We start from the raw sequence: 12804 nt of genomic DNA on the forward strand, positions 1-12804 counted from the left end.
CCAGATGAGTGCTGGTAATAGTCATGCAGCAATATAAATGCACTTAATGTACCCCATTGTACACTTAAAAAGGTTAATATGCTAAAACTTATGTATATTTTACCAATTTTTTGAAATGATGGAGAAATTAAAACATTTGCAAATAAACAAAATTTCAGGGAATTTTTACCAATCAACCTTTTCAAAAAAAAGTGCTGAAGACGGTCTTTCAAGGTAAAATGAAAGGATACTAGGAAAGTAACTGGAAACTGTACAAAGAAATAAAAATTTCCACTAAAGGTAACTACATAGGTATATAGAAAAGTCATTATTACTGTATTTTTGGTTTGTAACTCCACTTTGTATTTCTAACACATAACATAAAAGTCAAGTACATAAAAATAATTATAAATCTATGTTATTGAGCATACAATATATAAAGACAATTTAAATGATTCAGGGATGATTAGGATTAAAATGTTTGTAAGCTATTGAAGCAATGTTGCTCTCAATTTAACATAGAAAGTTATAAATTTAGGATGTTAATTGTAAACTTCAGGTAAGCATTAAGAAAATACCTAAAAATATATACTCAAAAGGAAATTAAAAGATAATAAAAATAATATACTGCAAAAAGTCAACTAAACAACAGCAAAAGAGCAATAATTGAAGGAAAGAGAAACAAAAAAAAGGACAATACAGAGAACAATAACCAAAAGAGTGAAAGTAAATTCTTAATATTTATTTATTTGAATGTTAATAAATTAAGCTCTCCAATCAAAAGGCAAAAATTACCATAATGGATGGCAAGAAACACATGATCCGACTCCAAGCTGTCTACAATTTGCTTGCTTTAGATGCTGAGTACAAATACTGAAAGTGAAAGAATGTAAAGACATAGTCTACACAAATAGCCACCAACAGAAAACTGGAATATTATATTAATATCAGATAAAAAATACTTTAAGCCAAAAACTGTTGCAAGAGAAAAGACATCATATCTTATCAAAGGGTCAATACACTAAGATGATATAATAGTTATAAACATATGCATCAAACATCAGAGCCCCCCAAAATATGAAATAAAAATTGACAGAATCAAAGGGAGAAGAGACAGTTCTACAATAATGGCTAGAGATTTCAATGTCCCACTTTTCATAATGATTATAAAAATATACTATAAATGGTTTGCATTAACGAATTAGAAAACCTAGATTAAATGGACACAATTCCTAGAACCAGATAATTACCAAAACTTTCGCAAAAAAATATAAAATCTGAGCATACCAATAAAATATGATTGATTCCATATAAATTTTTGGAATATTGTTCTAGACCTGTGAAATATGCCACTGGTATTTTGATAGAAATTGCATTGAATCTTTAGACTGCTTTGGGTAGTATGGACATTTTAATAATGTTAATTCTTCCAACCCGTGAACATGATACATGCTTCCATTTGTTTGTATCCTCCTCAATTTCTTTCTTCGGTGTTGTATAGTTTTCCAAGTACAGGTCTTTTACATCCTGGTTAAATTTATTCCTAGGTACTTTATTTTTCTTGTTGCTATAGAAAATGGGATTTTTTTCTTAGTCTCTTTCTGATAATTCATTGTTGGTGTATGAGAATGCCAACAGTTTCTGAATATCGACTTTGTAACCCGATACCTTGCCAAATTCACTCATTAGGTTGAGTAGATTTTTTTGGTGGAGACTGTAGGGTTTTCTATACACTGTCATGTTGTCTGTGAATAATGACAGTCTTACTTCCTCCTTTCCAATTTGAATGGCTTTTTATCTTTTTCTAGCCTAATTCACTGTGACTACAACTTCCAGTACTATGTTGAATAAGAGCAGTGGAAGTGGGGACACTTGTCTTGCTCCTGATCTTAAGGGAAACAATTTTAGTTTTTGTCCATTGAGTATGATGTTGGCTATAGGTTTCTCATATATGGCATTTATTACATTGAGGTATGCTCCCTCTACTCCCACTTAGCTGAATGTTTTTATCAGAAATGTGTGCTGGATTTTATCAAATGCTTTTTCAGCATTCATTGGTTTTTATCCTTCATTTTGTTTATGTGATGTATTATATTTATTGCAAATGTTATACCATCCTTGCATCCCTGGGATAAATCCCACTTGACTGTGGTGTAATAGCCTCTGCAATCCTGACAAAGAAGAACAAAGTTGGGAGGATCACAATACCTGATATTAAACTATACTATAAGACTACTGTAATCAAAACAGTCTGGTACTGGCATAATAACAGATACATAGATCAATAGAACAGAATAGAGAGCCCAGAAATAAACCCATTCCTTTAATATTTGACAAAGGGAGCATAAGTATACAGTGAAGTAAAAACAACCTCTTCAATAAATGGTGTTGGGAGAACTGGATTGGTACATGTGAAAAAATGAAACTAGACAACTAACTTACACCACATACTAGAACAAAGTCAAAGTGGTTAAAAGACTTAAATATAAGTCATGATACCACAAAAGTCCTAGCAGAAAACATGGGCAGTAAAATTTCAGATATCCCACATGGCAATCTTTTTGCCAATATATCTCCTAGGGCAAGGGAAATAAAGGAAAAAAAAATAAATGGAACTACATCAAATTAAACAGTTTCTGCATGGCTAAAGAAACCAGAAGTAAAATGAAAAGGGGAACGACTATATGGGAGAACATATTTGCCAATGATACATCATGCAAAGGATTAATGTCCAAATATATAAAGAACTCATATGACTGAACACCAGGAAGACAAAAAACCCAATTAAAAATTGGACAAAAGACCTGAACAGACACTTCTCCAAGGAGGACATACAGAGGGCCCAGAGACATATGAAAAGATGCTCAGCATCACTAGCCACCAGGGAGATGCAAAGTAAAACCACAATGAGATATCACCTCACACCTGTCAGAATGGCCATCATTAACAAATCAAAGTGCTGGCGAGGATATGGAGAAAAGGGAACCCAAGTGCACTGTTTGTAGGAATGCAGACTGGTGCAGCCACTGTGGAAAACAGTATGAAAATTCCTCAAAAAATTAAAAATGTAACTGCCTTATGACCCCAGTGATCCCAGTGCTGGAAATATACTCTAAGAATCCAGAAACTCCAATTCAAAAGAATATATGCACCACTATGTTCATAGCAGCACTATGTGCCCAAGTGCCAATCAGTACATGAGTGGATTTCAAAAACTGGTACACAATGGAATTCTATGAAGCAGAAAAAAAGAAGGAGCTCCTTCCCTTCATGACAGTATGGATGGAACTGGAAAGCATTATGCTAAATGAAATAATCCAGTCAGTGAAAGACAAATACCATATGACCTCACTTTTAACTGGAATCTAATGAATAGAATAAACTAACAAAAAAAGTAGAACCATAGGCATGGGAACATGGAACAGACTGATAGCTGTAGGTGGTGAGGAGGGAGGGGGGAATGGTGGAAAGAAGGGGAAGGGACTAGTCAAAGAACATATATGAATGGCCCATGGACATGGACAATGGTGTGGGGATTGACTATGGGTAATTGGGTGGGCTGGGTGGAGGGAGGCAAAAGGGAAAAAATTGGGGCAACTGTAATAGAGTAAAGAATAAAGATGATTGAATAAATAATAACAACCCTCTATGAATGAAAATTTTGGGAACATGTGGTTTCATGGCTGGATTCCATTAAATATTTAAAGAATGAACATCAATCTTTCTTAACTTGTTGCAAAAATTAGACCGGGGGAATAATTTGAACCTAATTCTATGAGGCTAGCATTACCCTGAATCCCAAACCAGATAAGGTAATTATAAGGAAAAAATTACACAGCAGTATCCCTTAGATAGAGATGCCAATTCCTGAAAAAATACCAAAAATAAAACAATCCAAAAGCTTTTAAAGAGATCCTCCACCATAACCAAGTGGGATTTATCCCAAGAATACAATGCTGTTTCAACATGAGAAAATTAATCAATTCCTGAGATGAAGGAAACAAAACAAAACAGGATTATTTCCATTGATGTAGAAAATTCTTTTAACAACATCCAACATATTTCCATGATAAAGACACTCAGAAGGAAATTTCTTCCACATAATAAATGCCTGTATAAAAACCCCACATCTAACATAATACTCAATGTTGAAATACTGAAATTATTCCTAAGATGCAAAATAAGACTAGAATGTCCACTTTTACCACTACTATTCAACATTTTACTGAAAGTACTAGACAGAGCAATCAGACAAGACAAAGAAATAAAGGTCTTCTAAATAAGAATAGAAATATTATCATATCTATCTATCTAATCTCAAAGTATCCATAAAAAACGCCACTCAGACTAATTAAGGAAGTATGCAAAGTTGCAAGGTGTAAGAAAAACACACAAAAATTACTCATGCTTCTATACATTCTGGAAAACTTATATTTCCCAACTTCAAAACTTATCTCAAAGATATGGTATTTAAAACAGTATGTGCTGGCATAAGGTGGACATCTCAACCAACAGAATAGAATAGAGTGTCCAGAAACAAATCCATACATCTATAGCCATTATTTTTTACAAGAGCTCCAAGTTCATTAATTGGGGAAAAACAGTCTATTCAAAAAATTCTTACATGAGAACTGAATATCTACATGACAAAGAAAGAGACTGGACATGTATGCCATATTATATACAAATATTAGCTCAAAATATATAAATGATCCAAATTTAAGAGCTAAACCATAAAACTCTTAGAAGAATATATAGGAGTAAATATTAATGACCTTGGATTTGGCAATGGATTCTCATTTTGAAAGATTTTTAAAATCTATTTTTAGAGGGGAAGGGAGAGAGAAACAGAGGGAGAGAAACATCAATGTGTGGTTGCCTCTCACATGCCCCCTACTGGGAACCTGGCCCACAACCCAGGCATGTGCCCTGACTGAGAATTGTACCAATGGCCCTTTGGTTCGCAGGTATCACTCAATCCAGTGAGCCACACCAGCCAGGGCTGGTTTCTTAAATATGGCACCAGAAGCACAAGCAACAAAATAAGAAAACATATAATTTTGACTTTGTCAAACTTTTTAAAAATTGTCCATCAAAAAACATTATCAAGAAAGTAAAAAGACAACCTCATGATTGCATGAAAGTATTTTCAAATCATGTGTCTCTTAAGTTTCCAGTGTCGAGGATATATTAAAATACACTTAAAATCAACAATAAGACAAACAACGTAATTTAAACTGTACAAAAATTTGAATAGACATTTGTTCAAAAAAGATTTAAAAATTTCTAATGAGCACATGAAAACATGGTGAACATCATGTTTTCTCCTCTTGAAGCTAGGGAAAAAGAAGTTTAGAACATTGTTTGAATTTTGTCCTCAAACTGATGAAACATAGCCTGGTCTTCTACTCTGAATATCTCCATTGATCTATTGCACTCAGAGGTTACTGTGGTACAATTTCTGCAAACAGAATGACAAATTCTTCCATTTCTATGTTTTCATATTGTTTCTCCCACCAAGTGTTGGACTGTTATCTCCCTTTCTTGACTTTAGGTCACCTTTTGACTTTCTGTAACCAACAGAATGCAGTCTAAGTATTGAACCCAACCAGTGATGAACACAACTATTAGGAAGCCTGGTAGTTTTGCTTTCCCTCTTGAAGAGAAGGCAGTTCAGGAAAGATAGGCCCTTGAGTATTAGAGACTACAGTGGAACAGTGAGAGTCCAAGACAGCCCCCATTCTACCCAACCCCACTGAGGCATCAAATATATGAGTAAGACCATCTTGGATCTTCCATCCAAAGCTGAGCTGTTCTAGCCAATACCATGTGAGCAGAAATGAATTGTTCCTGAGCTCTGCCCAAAATCCAGAATTATGGTAACCAAATGTATGTTGTTTAACATACTAAGTTTTAGGGTAAAATTTTATGCAGCAATACTTAGCTGAAACAAGTACCTCTATCTTGGCCCAGGAAACCTATATCCTCCATGAGATGGAAGAAGATCTCTGAGTGAAAGCTAGAAGAGTTGAACAAGAAAGCCTCCCCATCTGATGTGAGGGAGAAATAAATTGTGTATTAGGTCACTGAGATTAGGGGTTTATTGGTTACTGCAGTTAATTAACTAGAACATCAAGTTAAATAAAGAAAAGCCCAACCAAAAACTTAAACTAAAATGACTTCCCAAGTCTGAGACCTTTTAGGTGACTGCCAATGCTTAGAATTTAGCAACCCTTTACACACTCATTGGACCTGAATAATAGTATAGTTAGCAACGTGAATATTAGTGTGAAGACCAACTCCGAGCTTTTAGAATATTTATAACTCCCTGTATCAATGACTCATAATTCTCCAGGGCAACAAAACCAATCGTGTATGTTGTCCATGTGTGTGTGCACGCCGTGTGTGTGTGTGTGTGTGTGTGTGTGTGTATCCCAGACAGAGAAAGATTGAGGCAGAAACTGAGACAGAGACACAGTCAGATTTGATTTCAAGTAATTTGTTCACATGATTGTAAAGACTGGCAAGTCTAAAGTTTCTAGGGCTCGCTGGCTGACAGCAACCTCAGAGGTTGGTGCTTCAAACTTGAGGCAGAGTTTTTCTTGTATGGGAAACCTCTGTTTTTGTTTTAAGGCCTTTCACCTGGGTGGATGTGTGGCCTATCCACATTATCCAGGGTAATCTCTTTTCCTTAAAGTGAACTGATTGTAGATTTTAACCCCCACCTACAAAATACTCTCATAGCAACATGTGGGTTAGTGTTTGATTAAATAACTGGGTACCATAGCCTAGCCTAGTTAACACAAAACTAGCCATCATATCCACCCCCCTGCAATAACTTGATATTTCTTCATGATCTGAGTTTGTAGCTTGGTTAAACTTCTTTTAGCATTATGTATTTTAGTACTGTAAGTACAGCTACATTAATAGGCATAGGACAATGACCAAGACACAGATCTTAAATCTTTAAGATATTTGTCCTATATTTGTCCTCTATTTAAACCACACCCAGAGTTCTGTCAATAATAAAGCCTGCTTACTTCACAGCCCCACAGGGATGTGAGAAGAATTTTAATATTCCAGGATCCTAGCTTCTTAGTGTAGACAGGCAATAACATTACAGAACAAATCACAATTTCTAAGAATTTGTATTTGTTGTACCATCAACATTAATTTCTCAATAGTATTTGACTTGGACAGCCTTTTTTAAAATGCTATTATCACTTCAATTTGGACATAAAACCAATATTTCTTCTCCACTGTCATTATTCTTCTTCCTCTTCTCCATCTTCTTGATTTATTGATTTTTTTGGTTTTTAAATAATTTATTCATTAATGATTTAAGTGTGTACTAAATCATTTACCTACTCCAGGTAAACCACACTGAAGAATTTGACCACAGATCTTTAGATTATGTCAAGTATTTTGCATTAATTTCCATTAATTTCGCTCCATAAAATAGCAGACATTATTATCAAGTTTTTAATGCTTCAGCCATGCTCATAACACTGCAGTATAAAGATGACTTCAACCCACTCATGCCAAATTAGGATGACAGGAACAGAACTAATGAGCTATGATGTCTAAAAGCATCAGAAAATCTACCTTAAGATGAAAAGAGGTTCTGTTCCCCAAAAGCAAAGTGTTAAGTTTTAAAATTCGCCTACAATCTTCTCAAGAGACTGAAAGAATTGTTATTTAAAAAGTACCACCCAAATACGCAATCTTCCATGATTTTTTGCATCTAAAATGGTACAAAGAAAAGCTTCAAAAATCTAGCAGTCAGAACTAACTTTTCTTAAGAGAAACCATTTCCCTTTCTAGTCTTAGGTCTCAGGGTTAGTCCTGCTCAGGTGGCACAGGACAGCACAATGGGATGGAAAAGGAAGAAGGGATTTAGTTATAGGTGATTAAATGCAGTTGGAAAAAGTCACAAATGCTAAAGTTTTCAAAAAGTTTAATGGAGCCAGTAAGGCATATAAATTGTGTTCTGGCAGACAATAAGACCTGATTTCTCTTACCAAAAAAATGGCACATGTTTTATCAAAATTTGACAACCCAGAATGAAGGGTACTGAGATTAAGGGTGAGAGCACCAACTAAAATAAAAACAGACCCCCAAATTGTCCACCAACTTGGAAAGAGGAACTAGAACAAAGGCAAAAGAGGGAGATTAAATATTCTTCAATCTCAAAAAATCCCTTGCAGTAGCAGTTCCGGCGACTTGTGAGCAACACATCACACCACCAAACCCCAATTCTAGAATCTAAATTTAAACAACTGAAAAACACAGATAACTTCAACTGTACTTTTTGGTATAGTCCAAAGGGATGTTTGACATATTCATAATACAGAGGTTTGTCTGTTTCAGATGACATGACAGATTGGTATAATTTTTCCTGCTGTAATACCCCAACAAAACTGATCTACTTCTACCAAAATTTAGAAATACCTCACTTTCATTCCTGGTTTTAGTATAGAATTGACTTTTTAAAATACAGTTTATATATATAATGATTACAGAACTTCAGCTCACATATTGCTAACATTCCATTCACATCCCACCAGTCAACAATTATGGTTAACTTAGCAAAGTTTCTTCAAATACAGATATTATTAAATGGCTGAAGAAATTGCAAACTTTAACAAAGTCCTGTGTCTCCATTTAAATTCTCATACATGGTTACTATTAGCATGAGAAAATTTTGAAAGTTATTAATTATTTTGGGCTTTGTTCTAACAGTAAACAAAGCTTGATTCTTCCAAGTGTCATCAGATGATAAGAACTAAGAAATAAAATAATGTCTTGTATAACCATGGATTTTAAAGTAATTTTAGTTGATAGGCAATTATTTCTTTACCATTTTGCCAATGCATTTTGGAAAATGCATTCTCTATGAATGAGAGTTGGGATGAACCATGTTGTCTACGCCATCAGTCACGAATTTTCTGAGTGATATTTAACAAATGTTTTCTCCTTTTTAATGTGATGTTTCTAAAGTGGGGTGGTAAATATCAATATATTTCACCTCAGCAGTTATATTTTTGTGAAGATCTTTTAATCCTCATTTATAGGACAAAATCAGCACTTACATGTCAATACAAAACTACAGCATGAATTCAGTGTAGCTAATTATCAGGCTGGCCTAAAAGTTCATTTGTTTATTTTCCGTAAGATGGCTCTAGTAGCACTTAGTTGTGTTTAACTTCATTTGAAACAATTTCGTTAGATTGTATTTTGACAGCTGTCATATCAGTGTGCATTTTGAAAAGCTTATCAAAATTGGTGAATTTTTCTGTAGCCATTTTAATATCAAAGATGGAAGAAAATGCACATTTTTTGCATATTGTGTTTTATTATTTCAAAAAAAGGTAAAAACACAACTGAAATGCAAAAAAAAAATTGTGCCGTGTATGGAGAAGATGTTCTGACTGATTAGACATGTCAAAAGTGTTTGCTAAGCAAGCAAAATATAACCAGAGACATTGAAATTAAGAACAATCTAACAATAGCCAGAGGGGAGGAGAGAGGGGACAGTGGGAAGAAGGGTTTCCAGGAACAACTGTAAAAGACACATGGACAAAACGAAGGGGGAGGGTGGAAGCACGGGAGGGAGGTGGGTTTGGCTGGGGTGGGGGGAGTGGTGGGGAGAAAATGCAGACAACTGTAATTGAACAACAATAAAATAGTCTACATTTAAAAAATTCACATAACAATTTTTTAAAAGTGTTTGTGAAATTCCGTGCTTGAGATTTCTCACAGGACAATGCTTCATGGGTGGGTAGACCAGCTGAAGTTGATAGCAATCAAATTGAGACATTAATTGAGAACAATCAACATTATACCATGTAGGAGATAGCCAACATACTCAAAATACCCAAATCAGTAAAATTATTGGTGAAAATGAATAATGTGTCTTCTATTTTGTGGAAAAAACTAAACAGACCTTTTAACCAGCCCAATAATATGTGATTCCAATGTCAACTGCCAAAAAATGTATTTAAAATAAAGAACTAAAGAAATGAGGGAATCCAGAATTTGTCCAGGGAGAACAACCTAACAATTATATGATTGCTTTCATGCATTCATATAATAGTTAATCACATGGAGAAGTGGTAAATTAAATATTTTTTCCATTAGGTGTATTTCCTGCTATTGTTTATTTTTGAAGTATGTTTGCATAATTGCAAAATCTGTAAGAAATACAGCTTCTATATTATTTGGTCATTCAAATAATGAAATAGAAAGGTCTAAGCATTACTTTAATCTTTTTAAAACTTTATTTTAGAAAAAAAATAACATGTATTTTAACTTTTAAAAATTAAGATTAAATCAACGGACAATATACTAGTCTTGGGTGTACAACATAATGAGTTGATTTTTGTATGTATTGCAGTATGATCAGCACAAACATCTAGTTAACATCTGTCACCATACATAGCCACAATTTATTTCTCCTGTGATTAGAATTTTAAAATGTAAACTCTTAGCAATTTTCCAATATACAATATAGTATAAATTGACTATATTTATGATATTGCACATGATATCTCCATGACTCATTTTTTTTAATAACTAGATGTCTTTTGATCGCCTTCACCCATTTTGCCTACTGAACACCTCTTGCCTCTGACAAACACCATTTTTACTTAAATGTATTGGGGTGACATTCGATAATAACATTGTGTACATTTCAAATGTACAATTGTATGATACATCATCTGTATATTGCATTGTGTGAACACCGCCCAAAGTGTGGTCTCCCTCTGTCACCACATACTTGGTGACAGAAGGAGACCAGATTTTCAACTTCTCCCCTCTTCTCTCCTTTTCTGGTAAGTACAATATAGAACGACCACCAATTTTTTCTTTGTATCTGAGTTCAGTTTCTTTTGTTTGTTTTTCATTTCACATGTAAGGAAGATCAGACATTATTTGTCTTCCTCTGTCTGACTTATTTCACTTGGCATAATGTACTCTAGGTCCATGCATATTGTCACAAAGGGAAAGATTTCCTTCTGTTTTATGGTGAAATAATTTTCCAGTCTATATAATATAGGAGGTCTGTCCAGAAGGTATCCAGCCATGTACTATGAAAAATAGAGACATTTATGGAAGAAGATACAAGACACAAGAAACACTGTACATAGGACAATGATGCCTCAGTCCCCTTCAAAGTAGGCACCTTGGGACCTCACACAGTTCTCTCAATCTCCATCAGCTGCCCTGTTGTATTTTCCTGAATCTCATTAACAGTCTGAAACCTCTTCTCTTTCAAAGGTGATTAAAGCTTTGGGAAAAGCCAGAAGTTGCAGGGCACCAAATCTGGGCTGGAGGGGGCTGAGTCACCTGGCTGATTGCATGTTTCACCAAAAGACTCTGCACGAGACGTGATGCATGAGCAGGCGCATTGTCATGATGAAGCTGCCCATCACCAGTTGCCTATAGCTGCAGCCTTCTGAATCATCCAAATAGTTTCCACAGAGGAGCATTCAAGTGTACCACAAAATTAGATGCAGATACGTTGCTCTACTCACTCAGTCATTTTGAATGCAATGGCACGCAGAACACATGCTCACTAAACGGCGTCTACCGCCCCCACTGACTAGTACAGTGAAGTCACCATTGTTCACGCATGTGCATTCCAGTCCACTCTCCTTGGCTGCCAGGTTCATTATATTAACAATAGCTAGACTTTTTCCAGACAGACTTCATATATTGTGTATATAACATTATATATATATATATATATCATCTGTAATAGAGAGAATTTTACTTTTTCATTTCCAAATTGAATGACTTTTATTTCTCTGTTTTGCCTAATTGCACTGGCTAGACTTCCCATATTATATTGAGTAAAAGTAACAATAGTGGGCATCCTTGTATTGTTTCTCAACTTCGAGAAAAATCCTTCAGCTTTTTACTATTAAGTATTATGTTAGCTGTGGCCTTGTCATAGTGGCCTTTACTACAATATGTTGAAGGATGTTTCCTCTATATACACTCTGTTGAGAGTTTTGTCATAAATAGCTATTGAGTTTTATCAAGTGTTTTTTCTGCATCTATTGAGATGATCATATAATTTTTATCCTTCACTTTGGTGTATCACATTGATTGATTTGTCTCTGTTTGAACCACCCTTGAATCCATGGAATAAATCTGAGTTCATCATATTGTCTGGTCCTTTTAAAATATTCTTGAATTTATTTTGCTAATATTCTGTTGAAGATTTTAATCTGAATGTTCATCAGGCATATTGACTTATAATTTTCTTTTTCTCTGTTTTCCTTTTCTGCTGTTGGTATCAGGGTAACACTGGCCTCACAAAATGCATTGGGAAGTATTTCTTCCTCTCTGATATTTTGGATATTTTTTAGAACAACTTGTCTTAATTCATTTTTAAATGTTTAATAGAATTCACCAGTAAAGACTTGTACTCCTGGTCTTTTGGTTTTTGTATATTATTTGAGTATTGATTCAATATCCTTACTAGTAATTGATGTACTCAGATTTCTCTTTCTTCATGATTCAGACTTGGTACATTGCATGTGTCTAGGAATTTATCCATTTTGGTGTTGTCCAATTTGTTGTTATATAATTTGTGATAGTTGTTTTATATGTTTTTGGTATCTCTGAGGAATCAGCTGTAATGTTTCCTCTTTTATTTCTGACTTTATTTATTTGAGTTCTCCTTATTTTTCTTTAGGGAGTCTAGGTAAAGGTTTTTTTGTTTGTTTGTTTATCTATTTAAAAATCAGCTCTTAGTTTTATTGATTTTTTATTGTTTTTGGTTTCTATTTTATTTCTGCTCTGATTATTGTTATT

The sequence above is a fragment of the Desmodus rotundus genome, chromosome X (assembly GCF_022682495.2).
Source record: "Desmodus rotundus isolate HL8 chromosome X, HLdesRot8A.1, whole genome shotgun sequence".
NCBI classification, from domain to species: domain Eukaryota; kingdom Metazoa; phylum Chordata; class Mammalia; order Chiroptera; family Phyllostomidae; genus Desmodus; species Desmodus rotundus.